This window comes from Nicotiana attenuata, chromosome 11, assembly GCF_001879085.1.
Source record: "Nicotiana attenuata strain UT chromosome 11, NIATTr2, whole genome shotgun sequence".
Taxonomy (NCBI): domain Eukaryota; kingdom Viridiplantae; phylum Streptophyta; class Magnoliopsida; order Solanales; family Solanaceae; genus Nicotiana; species Nicotiana attenuata.
Genome location: NC_031999.1, coordinates 10650230 through 10667496, shown reverse-complemented (window position 1 = coordinate 10667496; position 17267 = coordinate 10650230).

Below are 17267 nucleotides of genomic sequence, written 5' to 3'. Positions count from 1 at the left end.
TGGAGACCAGTGGGGTCTCGTTCACTACCTTTCAATTCTCTGGAGCTGCCTTTACCTGGTGGGAGGCTTAAGAGAGGCGTAGTCCGCTCGGTGCAGCGCCACTTACATGGTAGGAGTTCTCCGTTCTCTTCTTGGAGAAGTATGTACCACAGTCTCGCAGAGAGGTGCTGCGTAGATAGTTCGAGCAGTTGCGTGAGGATGATATAACTGTGATGCAGTACGATATGAGATTTTCTGAGTTAGCCCTTCATGCTGTTTGGTTGGTTCCCACAAACAGGGAGAGGATCAAGAGGTTCATTGATGTCCCCATATTTCAATTGCGAGTGCTTATGACAAGAGAGAGTGTATCTGGTGCTATGTTTGAGGAGGTTGTCGAAATTGCTCGGCAGATAGAGTTGGTCCGCAGCTAGGAGCGGGTTGTGGATCGGGTAGTTTTGGTGGTGTTCCTTCTGGAGGCTAGTTCTACCACGATTGAGGTTGTCCTTAAAGGCATGCTCTGACGGCCCGCCCAGTTCACCGTGGTGCATCATCTGGCAATGATTCTCACAGTTCTCATCAGGGTCACTCATCTCTCAGTGCCCTTCCAGCTCAAAGTTCGTCCCGTGCTCCATGGGGTCGGGGCTCATCTATGCTAGGTCCTTCTACCAGTTATCCCGATGCTCAGGGCTCCCTTCAGTCCCCACCACCATCACCTGGGAGTCGCAACAAGTGTGGAGAGTCTGGGCATATCAGGAGGCAGTGTCCCCATCTAGTAGGAGGTCCAGCTCAGTAGAGGAGCCAGCCTACGACTTTAGCACCAGTTACTTCACCAGCTAACTAGCCAGCTCGGGTGGAGCTCAGTCAGCTAGGGGTCGCTCTAGAGGGGGAGGTCGGTCACGTTGCGGTCAGGCCTGTTTCTATGCACTCCCTGCCAGACCAGATGCTATTGCTTCAGACATAGTGATCACAGGTATTATCTTAGTATGTCATCGAGATGCTTCTGTATTATTTGACCCTGGTTCCACTTATTCATATGTGTCGTCATATTTTGCTCATTATCTGGACATGCCCCGTGAGTCTCTAGTTTTATTTGTTTGTGTATCTACACTAGTGGGAGATACTATTATTGTGAACCACATATACCGGTCGTGTAAAGTGACTATTGGGGGATTAGAGACTAGAGTTGATATGTTGCTACTTAGTATGGTTGATTTTAATGTGATATTAGGTATGCATTGGTTGTCTCCATGTCATGCTATTCTTGACCATCACGCTAAGACTATGACGTTGACGCTGCCGGGGTTGCCACAGGTTGAGTGGCGAGGTACTTTAGAATATGTTCCCAGTAGAGTGATTTCATACTTGAAGGCCCAGCGGATGGTTGGGAAGGGTTATGTTTCTTATTTGGCCTTTGTGAGGGACTTTGTGAGGGACGCCCAGCACTTGGAGGTTGTACTACAGCGATTGAGGGAGGAGAATCTTTATGCCAAGTTCTCCAAGTGTGATTTTTGGCTCAGTTCAGTGGCGTTCTTGGGGCACGTGTTTCCAGTAAGGTTATTCAGGTAGATCCGAAGAAGATAGAGGCGGTTCAGAGTTGGCCCAAACCGTCCTCAGCTACAGAGATTCAGAGCTTTCTTGGTTTGGTTGGTGGCTGGTTATTATCGTCGGGGTTTCTCGTTTATTGCATCGCCCTTGACAAAATTGACCCAAAGGGTGCTCCTTTCAGGTGATCGAGCGAGTGTGAGGAAAGCTTTACGAAGCTCAAGACTACCTTGACCACAGCTCTAGTTCTAGTTCTACCATCAGCTTCTGGTTCTTATATAGTATATTGTGATGCTTCTCGGATCAGTATTGGGTGTGTTTTGATGCTGGAGGGTAGAGTGATTACTTATGCTTCGCGCCAGCTAAAGCCCCATGAGAAGAACCCTATGCACAATTTGGAGTTGGCTGCCATTGTTCATGCGTTGAAGATTTGGAGGCTCTATCTCTATGGTGTGTCTTGTGAGGTATTTACTGATCATCATAGCCTCCAGCACTTGTTCAAATAGAGGATCTCAACTTGATGCAGCGGAGATGGTTGAAGCTGCAAAAGGACTATGATATTACTATTTTGTACCATCCGGGAAAGGCCAACATGGTGGCCGATGCTTGTATGGGTAGTCTTGCATTCCTTCCGGTTGGTGAGACACCCCTTGCAATTGATGTTCAGGCCTTGGCCAACCGGTTCGTGAGATTGGATATTACGGAGCCTAGTCGTGTTCTAGCTTATGTGGTTTCTCGGTCATTCTTATTTGATCGCATCAGAGAGCGCCAGTATGATGATCCTCATTTACTTGTCATCAAGGACATGGTTCAGTGAGGTGATGCCAGAGATGTGACTATTGATGATGATGGGGTGTTGAGGATGCAGGGCCGGACATGTGTGCCCAATGCAGATGGACTACAGGAGTCGATTCTTTAAGAGTACCACAGCTCGCGATACTCCATCCATCGGGGTGCCGCAAAGACGTATCAGGATTTGAGAAAGTACTATTGGTGGAGGAGGATGAAGAAAGATATAGTTGGGTTTGTAGCTCGGTGTCTCAACTATCAGCAGGTTAAGTGTGAGCATCAGAGACCGGGTTGCTTGCTTCAGAGGTTAGAGATCCCCGAGTGGAAGTGGGAGCGGATCACTATGGATTTCATATTTGGGCTCCCATGTACGTCGAGGAAGTTCGATGCTATTTCGGTGATTTTGGATCGGCTGACCAAGCCTCGCACTTCATTCCAGTTGATACTACTTAATCTTCAGAGCGGTTGGCAGAGATTTACATCTGAGATATTGTTCACCTTCATGGTGTGCCATTTTCCATCATTTCAGATAGAGGCATGCAGTTTACATCGCAGTTTTGGAGAGCCATGCAACGAGAGTTAGGGACTCAAGTTGAGTTGAGCACATAATTTCACTCTCAGACGGACGGACATTTCGAGCGCACTATTGTGTCATTGATTTTGGGGGTTCATGGGACCAGTTTCTGCCGCTCGCAGAGTTTGCTTACAACAGTAGTTATTATTCGAGCATTCAGATGGCTCTGTACGAGGCTTTATATGGCGCAGTCTAGGCAAAAGAGTTATGCCGATAGGAAAGTTCATGATGTATCTTACAAGGTCAGGGAGAAGGTTCTGCTGAAGGTATCACCCATGAAGGGTGTTATGAGGTTTGGTAAGTGGGGAAAGTTGGGCCCTCGGTTCTTAGGGCCTTTTGAGGTACTTTAGAGGATTGGGGAGGTGGCTTACAAGCTTGCCTTGCCACCTAGCTTGTCGAGTGTGCATCCAATATTTCATGTCTCTATGCTCTGGAAGTATATTGGCGATCCGTCTCATGTATTGGATTTTAGCACGGTCCAGTTGGATGGTGATTTGACTTATGATGTGGAGCTGGTGGCCATTTTCGAGCGGCAGGTTCGAAAGTTGAGGTCAAAGGATATAGCTTTAGTGAAAGTGCAGTAGAGAGGTCAGCCCGTGGAGGAGGCCACTTTTGGGAGACCGAGCGGGAGATGCGGAGTAGATACCCACACCTATTTGAGACTCCGGGTATGTTTCTAGACCCGTTCGAGGACGAACGTTTGTTTAAGAGGGGAGATGTAACGACCCAGTTGGTTGTTTTGAGAGTTGTGGTCTCGTTCCCCCATTTCCTGCTTCTTTTGTGTTCTACAACTGTATTATGAATTATCAGGTTGGTTGGTTCGGGTCCGGATAGAACTCGGAGTGAATTGAGAGAATTAGTCTCTCAATTAAAAGCTTAAGTTAGAAAAGTTGACCGGATGTCGACTTATGTGTAAACAACCTCGAATTTGAATTTTTATGGTTCAGTTAGCTCCGTTAGGTGATTTTGGAGTTATTAGCGTGTCCGGATTGTGATATGAGGCCCGTAGTAGAATTAGGCTTGAATTCGCGAAAGTTGGAATTTCGGAATGTCTGATCGAGGGTGGACTTTTTTATATTGGGGTCGGATTGGATTTCCAGAAGTTGGACTAGGTTCGTGGTGTCATTTATGACTTGTGTGCAAAATTTGAGGCCAGCCGGAAGTGATTTGATAGGTTTCGGTGTCGTCTGTAGAATTCGGAAAATTCGAAGTTCATCAGGCTTGAATCCGCGAGTAATTCGTGTTTTTGATGTTGTTTGAGGTGATTTGAGGGCTCAACTAAGTTCGTATGGTTTTTTGGGTCTTGATGGTATGTTCGGTTGAGGTCCCGGGGACCTCGGGTGAGTTTCGGGTTGTTAACGGATCATTCTTGGACTTTGGTTGATAGCTGATGTCTGTTGCTGCCTTCTTTCCGGTTTTCACTTACGCATTCGCGAAAGGAGCCTCGCATTCGCGAAGAGTGTTTGTGCGCTGGGGAGATTTTTTTCTTCGCGTTCGCGAAGGAGAGGACGCGAACGCGAAGGTGTGGTTGTGTGTACATCGCAAGCGCGTGAGTGGTGTCGCGTTCGCAAAGAGGAGTGAGGCAGCTGGGGACCCCCAGCTCATTGGTCTACGCGTTCGAGAGGAATGGGTCGTGTTCGCAAAGGTTAGAATTTGTAAAGCTTCGTGTCCGCGAAGCGTTGGTCGCATTCACGAAGAGTAAAGCTGAGGGGCAGTATGAGCTGGTCTATGCGAACGCGAGAGGACGGTCGTGTTCGCAATAAAGGCGTGTCTGGCAGATTTGAATGATTCAAAATGAGGGTTTCGAAATCATATCATAAAATTGAAGTAGCAGCTCGGTAGAAGGCGATTTTTGAAGAGATTCTTGCGTAGGTGATTGGGGTAAGTGATTCCTATCTAATTTTGGTCAAATTCCATGATTATGTCTTTAAATCCACCATTTAATTTGTGATTCGGGGTGGAAATTGGGGAAAAAGAGGAAGTGTTCTTGAGATGGATTTTTTAGGTTTTGAATGGGATTTTGCTATCGGATTTGAGTAAATTTGGTATGGTTAGACTCGTGAGTAAATGGGCTTTCGGTTTTTGTGACTTTTGTCGGATTTCTAGATGCGCCCTCGGGTCGAATTTGGGCCAATTTCGGATATTGGCTATAATTTAGTACTTTTCTTGTGGAATTGCTTCCTTTAGCCTATATTGATTGTATTGTACTGCTTGTGGCAAGATTCGGGACATTTGGAGGACGACTCGCGAGGCAAAGGCCTTTTGGAGTAGAGTCTTGCTCGCACTGAGGTAAGTAACAGTTATAAATCTGGTCCTGAGGGTATGAAACCCTGGATTTTTGTGTCATGCGATTATTTTGGAGGTGGCGCACATGCTAGGTGACGGGCGTCTGGGCATGCATCGTGGGGGATTGTGACTTGGTCCATCCCGTGAAACTATAAAGTCGATTAGCTTACTGTTAACTACATGTTCCCTCTGTTTTATGGAAATTTGACTTCAATTCATGCTAGAAATCATGTTTAGGCCATATGATATCACTTTTGGGAGCCATTGAGGTCGTGTACTTGTTGATTTAGCTGCTATTTGTCGTCATGTACTCAGTTGTGATTTTACTTGCGTATCATATCTCTGTCTCTTCTTGTTCCTTGTTGATACATGTTATTATCTCTGTTTGGGCTGATTTATATGATTTCTGAGAGCCCGGGGGACTGGAGAGGTTAGTGAATGAGATAGGGCCTGAGTGCAAAGTTGTGAGCTATGTGAGTGTATATGGATCGGGTTGCACGCCGCAACAAGCCTGAGGGCTGAATGTGTATGGATTGGGTTACACACCGCAACGATCTTTATGGCTACTTGTATATTATGGATCGGGTTGCACGCTGCAACGAGCCTTATGGCGATTTATATATTGGATCAGGCTGCACGCCGCAGTGATATAGCGCTTGGGTTGAAGGAGCCCCTCCGGAGATTGTACACCCCCAGTGAGCACAGGTACCTATTGAGTGTGAGTAATGAGGGCTGAGAGCCGAGTGATTGAGCTGTTGAGGGGAGTTGAGAGACTATTGCCCTGAGAGGTTGTACTTGCTTTCACATGTTGTTGCACTTAGTTGCTGTCTATCATTTGTTTCTGAAATCTTTCTAGAATATTCTGTATCCGATTTTCTCTACTTGTACATGAAACTGTATAAAACTATTTTGACTTAAATTGCCGGATTTGAAAGGATGTCTACTCCTTATTGAAATTACTGAATTTGAACTATAATTGTGTAGCTCGTCACTATATTCAGTTCCTTATTTATTATTATTACTTACTGAGTTGGTTGTACTCACGCAACACCCTGTACTTCATGTGCAGATCTAGGTGTTTCCGGTCACGGTGGACGTTGATCTCGTATGTGGTTGAGTATTGGAGATTTACGAGGTAGCTACCGACGTTCGCAGTCCTTGTCTCTCCTTCATTGTTATCTTCTCTTTTTTGTATTGGTAGTTTGACACAGACTCTTGTAGACATTGTTTCTAGGCGGCTAGTTGTTTAGATGCTCATGACTTTGTAACACCCCGATGTTGGGGCTATCTTTCCGCACTTGTATTTTAAGTTTAAACCCTGTTTTCGAAACTTGGCATTTATTTACGAACTTTTGGTTTATCTTTTGCACAATATTGAAAGTGTTTTGAAAAGGTCGGCTTGCCTAGTAACATTGAAAGGCACCATCACGACAGGTAGGGTTTGGGTCGTGAAAAGTTTGTATCAGAGCCTAGGTTACATAGGTCTCACGAGTCATGTGCAGGTTTAGTAGAGTCTTGCAGATCGGTATAGAGACATCTGTACTTATCTTCGAGAGGCTGCAGAACCCTTAGGAAACTTCACATTCTTGAACTCTTGTTGTGCAAATATGTTTACTCTGGAAACTAAACTTCAGTTATTCTATTCTCTCACAGATGGTGAGGACACGTACTACTGGGCAGGACGGACAACCACCAGTACCACCAGTTAGGGCCGCGGGAGGTCGAATTCGCGGTAGAGGCTGTGGTAGGGGCAGCACCTGCAGATCCACCCATTGCCCCAGTTCAAGATGAGGTCCTAGTTGTGGATGCGCCGGCGGGACCAGCTCAGGCACAAGCTGTGCACATCGTCATTCTAGGCCTTTAGGAGGCCTTTGCTCATATTCTAACCGTGTGCACCAGTCTTGCTCAGGCGGTCTCTGTTTCTACTGAAGCAGCCACTTCTCGGGCCGTGGGAGGTACTCAGACTCTTGTGCATCATTTGTCGGCCGCAGGTGATGTAGGGACTCCAGACACCGGAGTCACTACCAGCCCAGCCGGTTGTAGGTCCTCAGGACTATGTGGTTCCTGTCATGCCTGATGATAAGCAGCGTAGATTGGAGAGGTTTGGGAGGCTGTAGCCTCCATCTTTTAGTGGTGCAGAGGGAGAGGATGCACAGGGCTTCTTGGATACCTGTGAGAGGATGCTCCGTTCTGCAGGTATTCTGGAGACTAATGGGGTCTCGTTCACTACCTTTCAGTTATCTGGAGCTGCCTTCACCTGGTGGGAGGCTTATGAGAGGCGTAGGCCGGTCGGTGCAGTGCCGCTTACATGGCAGGAGTTCTCCATTCTCTTCTTGGAGAAGTATGTGCCATAGTCTCGTCGAGAGGAGCTGCGTAGACAGTTCGAGTAGTTGCGTCAGAATGATATGACTGTGACGCAGTACGAGATGAGATTTTCTGAGTTAGCCCGTCATGCTGTTTGTTTGGTTCCCACAGGCAGGGAGAGGATCAAGAGGTTCATTTATGGCCTCACATTTCAGTTGTGAGTGCTTATGACCAGAGAGAGGGTATCTGGTGCTACGTTTGAGGAGGTTGTCGACATTGCTCGGCAGATAGAGTTGATCCGCAGCCAGGAGCGGGTTGAGAGAGAGGCCTAGAAGTCTCGTGGATCGGGTAGTTATTCCGTACTTGTATTTTGAGTTTAAACCTCATTTTCGAAACTTGGCATTTATTTACGAACATTTGATTTATCTTCTGCGCAATATTGAAAGTGTTTTGTAAAGGTCGGCTTGCCTAGTACCATCGATAGGCGCCATCGAGACAGGTAGGATATGGGTCGTGATACACTACTTCGTCGAGGTTAGGCTCGGCACTTACAGAGTACATGGGATCGGTTGTACTCATACTAACCTCTGCATGTCTTGTGCAGATACTGGAGTTGGTCCTAGCACTGTTCAGTAGCTTCTGCTCGGATTCAGTCGCTGATGGACACTTGAGGTACGGATGCACGGCGTCCGCACCCCTGAAGTCCCCTTCCCTCCTATCTTTACTGTTTTATTGAGTTTCAAAATAGTGTATTTTTTCAGACCATATTTGTAGCACTCTAGATGTTCATGTACTCATGACTTCAAGTTTTGGGTTAAGTTTAGACTTCGTTGTTCGGTATTTTGTTTACTCTACTTCGGACTTATATCGTTATCATTGTTAATATCTTGTTATAAATTGTTAAAATCAATTAATTTTCGGCTTCATATCGACTTGTCTAGCAAGTAGATGTAACCATCATGACCCTGAGGTTGGGATTCTACGTCGTGACAAGTTGGAATCAGAGTATTAGGTTACTTCGGTCACACAAGTCATGAGCAAGCTTAGTAGAGTATGGAGGATTGGTACGAAGACGTTGGTACTTATTTTCTCGAGGCTATGGAATTTTAGGAAAAATTTTACTTCTTTCTTTCTCTATCGTGCGATTTTGTTTTATCATTGACGTTTGAATTATTCCGTTCTTGCTCTCTCGTAGATGGTGAGAACACGCACAACATCTACAGTGAGGCTGGATCCAGAGCCCCCTATTGTAGCTACTACCAGGGGTAGAGACCGAGGTCGAGTCAGAGATAGAGCTCAGCCTAGAGCTCGAGCAATAGCACCCATAGTAGAGCCTCAGATTGATCATGAGGAGGAGATCCCACCTCAGATCGTACCAGTCGGACCAGCTCAGGTACCGTAGGGATTAATAGCCACTCTAGTGCTTCATAACGCTATAGTCCTCTTGGTGGACCTTATGGAGAGTGTCCAGACCGGTTCATTTTCAGTGGCACCAGTCGTCTCTCAAACTAGGGGATGAGCACAACCTCTTGCTACTCACACTCTGGAGCAGATGGCTCCCCTATCCCAGCAGCCTAGCCAGTCGGGGTAGTTTAGCCGGTTGTTGCCGCCTAAGCCGGGGATAGGCTCGCTATGTCTTCTGAGGCCTTTATGAGGGTGGATAAGTTTACAAAGCTCTTCCCGATTCACTTTAGTGGTGCACTTTTTGAGGACCCACAGGATTACTTGGACTGTTGCCACAAGGTATTGCACAACATGGGTATTGTTGAGACTAATGGGGTTGACTTTGCAGTATTCTAGATGGTCGGTTCTTCCAAGAGATGGTGGAGAGATTAAGTGTTGACCAGACTCGCTAGTTTTCCTTCACTTACCTGGGATCACTTTTCACAGCTATTTCCAGAGAAGTTCATTCCTTTCATTCTGAGAGAGGAGTATCCCCTCCACTTTCAGCGCCTTTAGCAGGGTGGCATGACTGTCAGCCAGTATGAGACCCGATTTGTGGACCTAGCTCCCCCTACCATTGTCTTACGCCCTACTGAGAGGGAGAGAGTGAGGAGATTCATTGATAGGCTCACTTTCAGTATCAGGATACAGATGGACAAGAAGACTGTAGATGGTATTTCTTTTCAGAGGGTCGTAGAGATTGCAAGGCGGATCGAGATAGTCCGTGGTCAGGAGAGGGGGCGGTATCAAATAAGAGGCCTCGTTGTTTTAGAGGTTTCAATGACGCCTCATCTGGAGGCAGGGGTAGTTTTGGTAGAGGCCATCCTCCCAAGCTATTTCAATCAGCACTTCAGGCATCCTACGGTGTTTCGAATAGTCGTAGTTATGTATCTGGTCCTGGAAAGCTAGCCTGCAGTGCACCATCAGCTCCAATTAGTACGCCTCTGATCTAGAGCTACCACGGTGGTTATCCAGCCCGTCCGGGTCAGTCTCAGCTTCAGCAGCAGGGAGGTGTTTTGCATGTGGGGTACAGGTCACCTTAGGAGGTATTGCCCAAGATTGTCGAGCAGTATGCCACAGCAGAGTTCTCGTGTCATGGTCCCAGTACCACTTGCTTCACTGCCCGCTCATCTAGCTAGAGGCGGCGGCAGGTAGGCTGCCAAAGGTGGAGGTCAAGCCATTAGAGGTAGAGGTCAGGCCGTTAGAGGTGGAGGGCAGCCAGCTAGAGGCCGTCCGAGAAGCGGAGGCCAGGGTAGTGGGGCCCATCCCCATTTTTATGCATTCCCAGCTAGACCTGAGGCCGAGTCATCTAGCGCTGTTATCACAGGTATTGTTCCAGTTTACCATAGAGATGCTTCTGTTCTATTTCACTCGGGTTCTACTAATTCCTACGTGTCATTCTATTTTGCTTCATATCTAGTTGTGCCTCGTGATGCTTTGAGTGCTTCTGTGTATGTGTCCACCCTTGTGGGAGATTTTGTTGTTGAAGACCGTGTCTATCGCTCGGGTGTGATTATTATTAGAAGTCTTGAGACTAGTGAAGATCTCCTACTTCTTGATATGGTAGACTTTGATTTTATTTTTGGCATGAATTGGCTGTCACCATATCATGCTATATTGGACTATCACACTAAGACGATAACCTTAGCCATGACCGGGTTGCCTCGATTAGAGTGGAGAGGGACTCCTGGCCATTCTACCAGCAGGTTTATTTCTTATATGAAGGCTCAACGTATGGTCGAGAAGGGATGTCTAGCTTATTTGGCCTATATCCGTGATTCTAGTGCGGAGGTTCCTTCCATGGATTCAGTACCAGTTGTGCGTAAGTTTCTAGAGGTGTTTCTTGCAGATCTATCGAGAATGCCACCTGATAAGATATTGACTTCTGTATCGACTTGGCTCCAGGCACTCAGCCCATTTTTATTCTACCATACCATATGGCCCCACCTGAGTTGAAAGAATTGAAAGAGCAGTTGCAAGATTTACTTGATAAGGAATCATTAGACCTAGTTTCTAGCCTTGGGGTGCACTCGTGTTGTTCGTGAAAAAGAAGGATGGTTCAATGAGGATATGTATAGACTATCGACAGTTGAACAAAGTCATTATCAAGAACAAGTATCTGTTGCCGAGGATTTATGACCTATTTGATCAGCTTCAGGGTGATAAAGTATTTTCGAAGATTGATTTGCGGTCTGGCTACCATCAGTTGAAGATTAGGGCATTAGATGTCCCTAAGACAATTTTTCGGACTGGGTATGGGCATTATGAGTTCCTAGCTCTTTTGATGTAGAAATTATTATAAATTGAGTTATTGGATTGTTTATGTTAATTAAAACTGTTTGAGAATCGGGTTGCACGCCGCAAAAATGATAATCGATTGGAATAGTGGAATAAGAGAGGATTATGATATTGATAATGATGATATGGTGGGATAGGGTTACGCGGCGCAACGGATTTTATACTTGGTACTTGATATTGATAAATGATAATATGGAGGGATCAGGTTGCGTGCCGCAATGGATTGTATACGTGGTACTTGAGATTGCTAGACGGATCGAGATGGTTCATGGTCAGGAGAGGGGACCGGTGTCTGATAAGAGACCTCGTCGTTATGATGGTTTTAGTGGTGCCTCATCTGGAGGCAGGGGTACTTTTGGTAGAGGCCATCCTCCTAGTCCATTTCAGTTAGTGCTTCAGGCATCCCATGATGCTTCGGGTAGTCGTGGTCCTTATGTATCTCATCTTAAGCAGCTAGCCTATAGTACATCATCAGCTCCTATTAGTGCAACTCTGATCCAGAGTTATCAGAGTGGATATCCAAGTCGACAGGGCCAGTTCCAGGGTCAGCAGTAACAACACTCGAGGGCTGGTTATACTTGTGGAGATCCGAAGCACCTTTCTAGATTTTGCCCCAGGTCATAGGGCGGCATGCCACAACAGAGTTCTCGTGCTATGGTTCTGGTACTGGTTGCTTCATCGCCAGCTCAGCTAGCTAAAAGGCGGGTATCAGGATGCAAGAGGTAGAGGTCATGCCATTAGAGGTGGAGGCCAGCCAGCTAGAGGCCGTCCGAGAGGCAGAGGTTAGAGTTGTGGGGCCCAATCCCATTTTTATGCATTCCCAGCTAGACGTGAGGCCCGTTCATCTAACACGGTCATCACAGGTATTGTTCCAGTTTTCCATAGAGATGCTTCAGTTCTATTTGAACCGGGCTCCACTTATTCCTATTATTATCTTACTTTGCTTCATATCTGCTTGTGCCTCATGATTCCTTAAGTGCTCCTTTGTATGTGTCCACGCTTGTGAGAGATTCTATTGTTATAGACTGTGTTTATTGCTCATGTGCGATTACTATTGGGAGCCTTGAGATTAGTGTAGACCTCCTGCTTCTTGATATGGTAGACTTTGATGTTCTTTTGGGCATCGATTAGCTATCGCTTTATCATGCTATATTGGACTATCACGCCAAGATGTCGACCTTAGCCATGCCGGGGTTGCCTTGATTAGAGTGGAGAGGGACTCATGGCCACTCTACCAGCAAGGTTATTTCTTATGTGAGGGCTTGGCATATAGCCGACAAGGTATGTCTAGCTTATTTGGCATATATTCGTGATTCTAGTGCGGAGGTTCCTTCCATAGATTTAGTACTAGTTGTGCGTGAATTTCCATGGGTATTTCCTGTAGATCTTCCGGGGATGCCACTCGATAGAGATATTGACTTCTGTATTGACTTGGCTCCGGGCACTCAACCCATTTCTATTTCACCATACCGTATGGCCCCGCCTGAGTTGAAGGAATTGAAGGAGCAATTTCAAGATTTACTTGATAAGGAATTTATTAGACCTAGTGATGTCATTTGGCTTGACAAATGCCCCAGCAGCGTTTATGGATTTGATGAATCAGTTATAAGACCTATTTGGATTCTTTTGTGATCATCTTCAATGATAATATCTTGATCTACTCCCGCAGTCAAGAGGAGCATGGGCGGCATCTTCGGGTGGTACTTCGGACCAGGGTGGTACTTCGGACCCTGAGAGATAGGTAGTTGTACGCCAAGTTTTCAAGGTGTGATTATTGGACTCGGTTGCCTTTTGGGACATGTTGTATTTGCCGATGGCATTAAAATGGATCCTAAGAAGATTGAGGCAATTTAGAACTAGCCTAGACCTACTTCATCTACAGAGATTCGGAGTTTCCTAGGTTTGGCAGGGTTATTATCACCCGTTCGTGGAAGGGTTTTCATCCATTGCAACCCCATTGACTAGATTGACCTAGAAGGGTTCCCCATTCAGGTGGTCCGATGAGTGTGAGTTAAGCTTTCAAAACCTCAAGACTGCTTTGACTACAACCCTAGTGTTGGTGTTGCCCAGAGGTTCGGGATCCTATACTATGTATTATGATGTATCGCGTATTAGGCTTGGTGCAATATTGATGTAGGATGGCAGGGTGATTGCATACGCGTCTCGGCAGTTGAAGGTTCATGAGAAGAATTACCATGTTCATGACTTGGAGTTGGCAGCGATTGTTCATGTATTAAAGATTTGGAGGCATTACCTCTACGGTGTATCGTGTTAGGTATTCACGGATCATCGGAGTCTGCAATACTTGTTTAAGCAAAACGATCTCAACTTGAGGCAGTGGAGGTGGTTAGAGCTGTTAAAAGACTATGATATCACCATTTTGTATCATCCTGGGAGGGCCAATGTGGTGGTCGATGCCTTACGTAGAAAGGCTATGAGTATGGGTAGCCTTGCATATATTCTGGTTGGTGAGAGAGCTAGCATTAGATGTTCAGTCATTGGCCAATCAGTTCGTGAGGTTAGACGTTTCGGAGCCTAGTCGGATTCTTGCTTGCACAGTTTCTCGATCTTCTTTATATGAGCGCATTAGAGAGCGTCAGTATGACGACCCTCATTTGCTTTTCCTTAAGGACACGGTGCAACACGGTGATGCCAAGCAGGTTACTATTGGAGATAATGGGGTGTTGCGGATGCAAGGTCGGATTTGTGTGCCCAATGTGGATGGGCTTCATGAGTTAATTCTTGAGGAGGCCCACAGTTTATGGTATTTCATTCATCTGGGTGCCACCAAGATGTATCAGGATTTGAGGAAGCATTATTGGTAGAGAAGAATGAAGAAAGATATAGTTGCGTATGTGACTCGGTGTTTGAATTGTCAGTAGGTGAAGTACGAGCATCAGAGGTCTGGAGGTTTACTTCAAAGAGTTGAGATTCCCGAGTGGAAGTGGGAGCGTATTACCATGGATTTCATTGTTGGGCTCCCACGGACTTCGAAGAAATTTGACGCAGTATGGGTCATTATGGACAGGTTGACCAAGTCGGCAATTTCATTCCAGTGGCAGTTACCTATTCTTTAGAGCGGTTGGTTGAGATTTATATCCGCGAGATTGTTCACCTGCAAGGTGTGTCAATGTCCATTATTTCTGATTGAGTACACAGTTCACATCACATTTCTGGAGGGCCGTACAATATGAGTTAGGCATATGGGTTGAGTTAAGTACATCGTTTCACCCCCAGACGGACGAACAGTCCGACCACAACATCCAGATATTGGAGGATATGCTTCGCGCCTGTGTTATGGATTTCAAGGGTTCTTGGGATCAGTTCTTGCCACTTGTGGAGTTTTCCTACAACAACATCTACCAATCAAGTATTCAAATAGCTCCTTATGAGGCATTATATGGAAGGTGGTGTCGTTCGCCAGTTGCTTGTTTGAGCCAGGAAAGGCTCGGTTGTTGGGTACCTATTTGGTTCAAGATTCCTTGGAAAAGGTCAAGATGATCCAGGATACAGCTCATTCTAGGCAAAAGAGTTATGCCGATTGTAGAGTTTATGATGTTGCATTCATGGTTGAAGAGAGGTTTTTGCTCCGGGTTTCACCCATGAAGGGTGTGATGAGGTTCGGAAAGAAGGGCAAGTTGAACCTTAGGTATATCGGATCCTTTGAGATTCTTGAGAGAGTTGGTGAGGCGGCCTACAAGCTTGTATTTCCACCTAGCTTATCAGGAGTTCACCTGGTGTTTCATGTTTCCATGCTCCGAAAGTATCACTGTTATCCGTCCCATATATTATATTTCAGCTCAGTCCAACTGGACAAGGATTTGACTTACGAGGAGGAGCCGGTGGCCATTATAGCACGGCATGTCCGGAAGTTAAGGTCTAAGATTTATCCTTTTGTTATAGTGCAGTGGAGAGGTCAGCCGATCAAGGCAGATACGTGAGAGTCCAAGTCCCATATGTGAAGTAGATACCCACACCTTTTCACTAGTCCGGGTACCTTGCTATGTCTGTTAAAGGACACACGTTTGTTTTAGAGGTAGAGAATGAGATGCCCCGATAGGTCATTTTGAGTTTTAGCCTCCATTTTCGTATTTCGATCCCTTGATTAGCTCCTTTAGTGCTTATCGATTTACATGCACAATATGTGTCTTATTCCAGAAAATGTTTATGTGAAAAACTAGGAAAAAAATATGAATTTTAGCCTTAAAAATGATTTGAGTTGACTACGGTCAATATTTTGTGTAAACGGATCCAAATCGGTATTTTGACGATCCCGCAGGGCTTGTATCGTGATTTTGGACTTGGGAGTATGCCCGAAATTGAATTTGGAAATCCCTAATTTGTTTTGACGTGATTTGTTTAAAACTAGTAATTTTGAGGTTTAAAGAATTTCGAAGTTTGACTGTAGGTTGACTTCATAGCTACCGGATTTGGATTTTGATTCCGAAACTTAGTACAGGTTCATTTGGTGCAAAATAGAGTTGATTTGATAGGATTTGGACGCTTGGTTATGAATTTTAAAGTCCTTGAGTTTCTTTGAAAAATCCATGCATTTTGATGTCTAATTCGTAATTCTAGGTATTATTTTGGTGTTCTGATCGCGCGAGCTAGTTCGTATGATGTTATTACACTTGTGTGCATGTTTGGTTTGGAGCTCGAGGGGCTTGGGTGAGTTTCAGATAGGCTACGGATCATTTTTGGACTTAAGGAAGTTGCTAGTTTGCTGTTGTTGGTGTTTGAAGCTTTGTGCTTCGCGATCATGAAGGTACTCTCGCGATCGCGAAGGGGAACTTGGGGTTGACGTGGATCCCTTCATCGCGAACGCGATGGCATGGTCGTGAATGCGAAGAATTAGAGGGTTTTCCCTTGGCGAACGCGACCAACCTCTTGCGAACGCGTACAATTATGGGGCCTGGGAAGGGAGCTTGACTGTTACTCTTTGTGAACGCGATCATTGGACCGCAAACGCAAAGGCAGGGGGAGTAAGCCTTCGCGAACTCGAAGTGTGACTTGAGAACGCGAATGCCTTTGGCTGCTGCTGCTTCGTGATCGTGTCAGGTCCTTCGCGAATGCAAAGAAGACTTGATGTCAATGATTAAATAGGCCCAAAGTCGGGATTTATCCCGTTTCTCACTATTTTCAAGTTTGAGCTCGGCCTAGAGGTAATTTTGAAGATGTTTTTCATCCCAAATTCATAGGTTAGTAGATTTTAACTTGTTTCCTTATATTTTCATAAACACCTATTGATTTTAACCTTTAATCTATATTTTTTCATGGTAGAAATTGGGAATTGTGAGGAATTGAGATTTAAACCTTAAATTGAGATCGGATTTTGAAACTAATCACATAACCAGTACCGGGGTGAATGGGTAATTGGGTTTTGGTCCGAATCTAGTGTTTTGACCAAGCAAGCACGGGGTTTGACTTTTTTCAAAAATATTAAAGATTGAATCTTATTCACTCGTGGGTAGTTTCTAAAGCTTATCTTGAGTTATTTGAACTATATTTGGTTAGATTTGATTGGGTTGGAGGTTAATTCTAGAGGAAAACCTGCGATTGAGCATTGATTTAGTTGCGGGGTGAGGTAAGTGTCGTGGTTAACCTTGACTTGAGAGATTCGGACTTGTTTGTCTATTTGGTACGTGTTTTATGTATGGGAACAACGTATATATGAGGTGACGAGTACCTATGTATTGTCATTGAGTTAAAGTATGCGGGTGAAAATTGATTCTGTATATTATATTATTTCATTAATTGTGATATTCATGGTTAGGTTAGATTATTACTTCTTTGATTAATCGTTTTGTATTTATTGCTTATTTCAAAGTTGTTGAATATTTTTGGAAGTTGAAGTTTGATATCATGGCACCATATTTGAAATTAAATTATCCTCCGCATTGTTTAATATTCGAATTCATATTATTGCATGGTGAGGACGAGAGCAGAAGCACGAAGGATGATGTCGTGCCATTTCATTATTATTACATGGTGAGGAAGAGAGTAAAAGCACGAAGGGTGATATCGTGCCATTTCATTCATATTATCATCATTA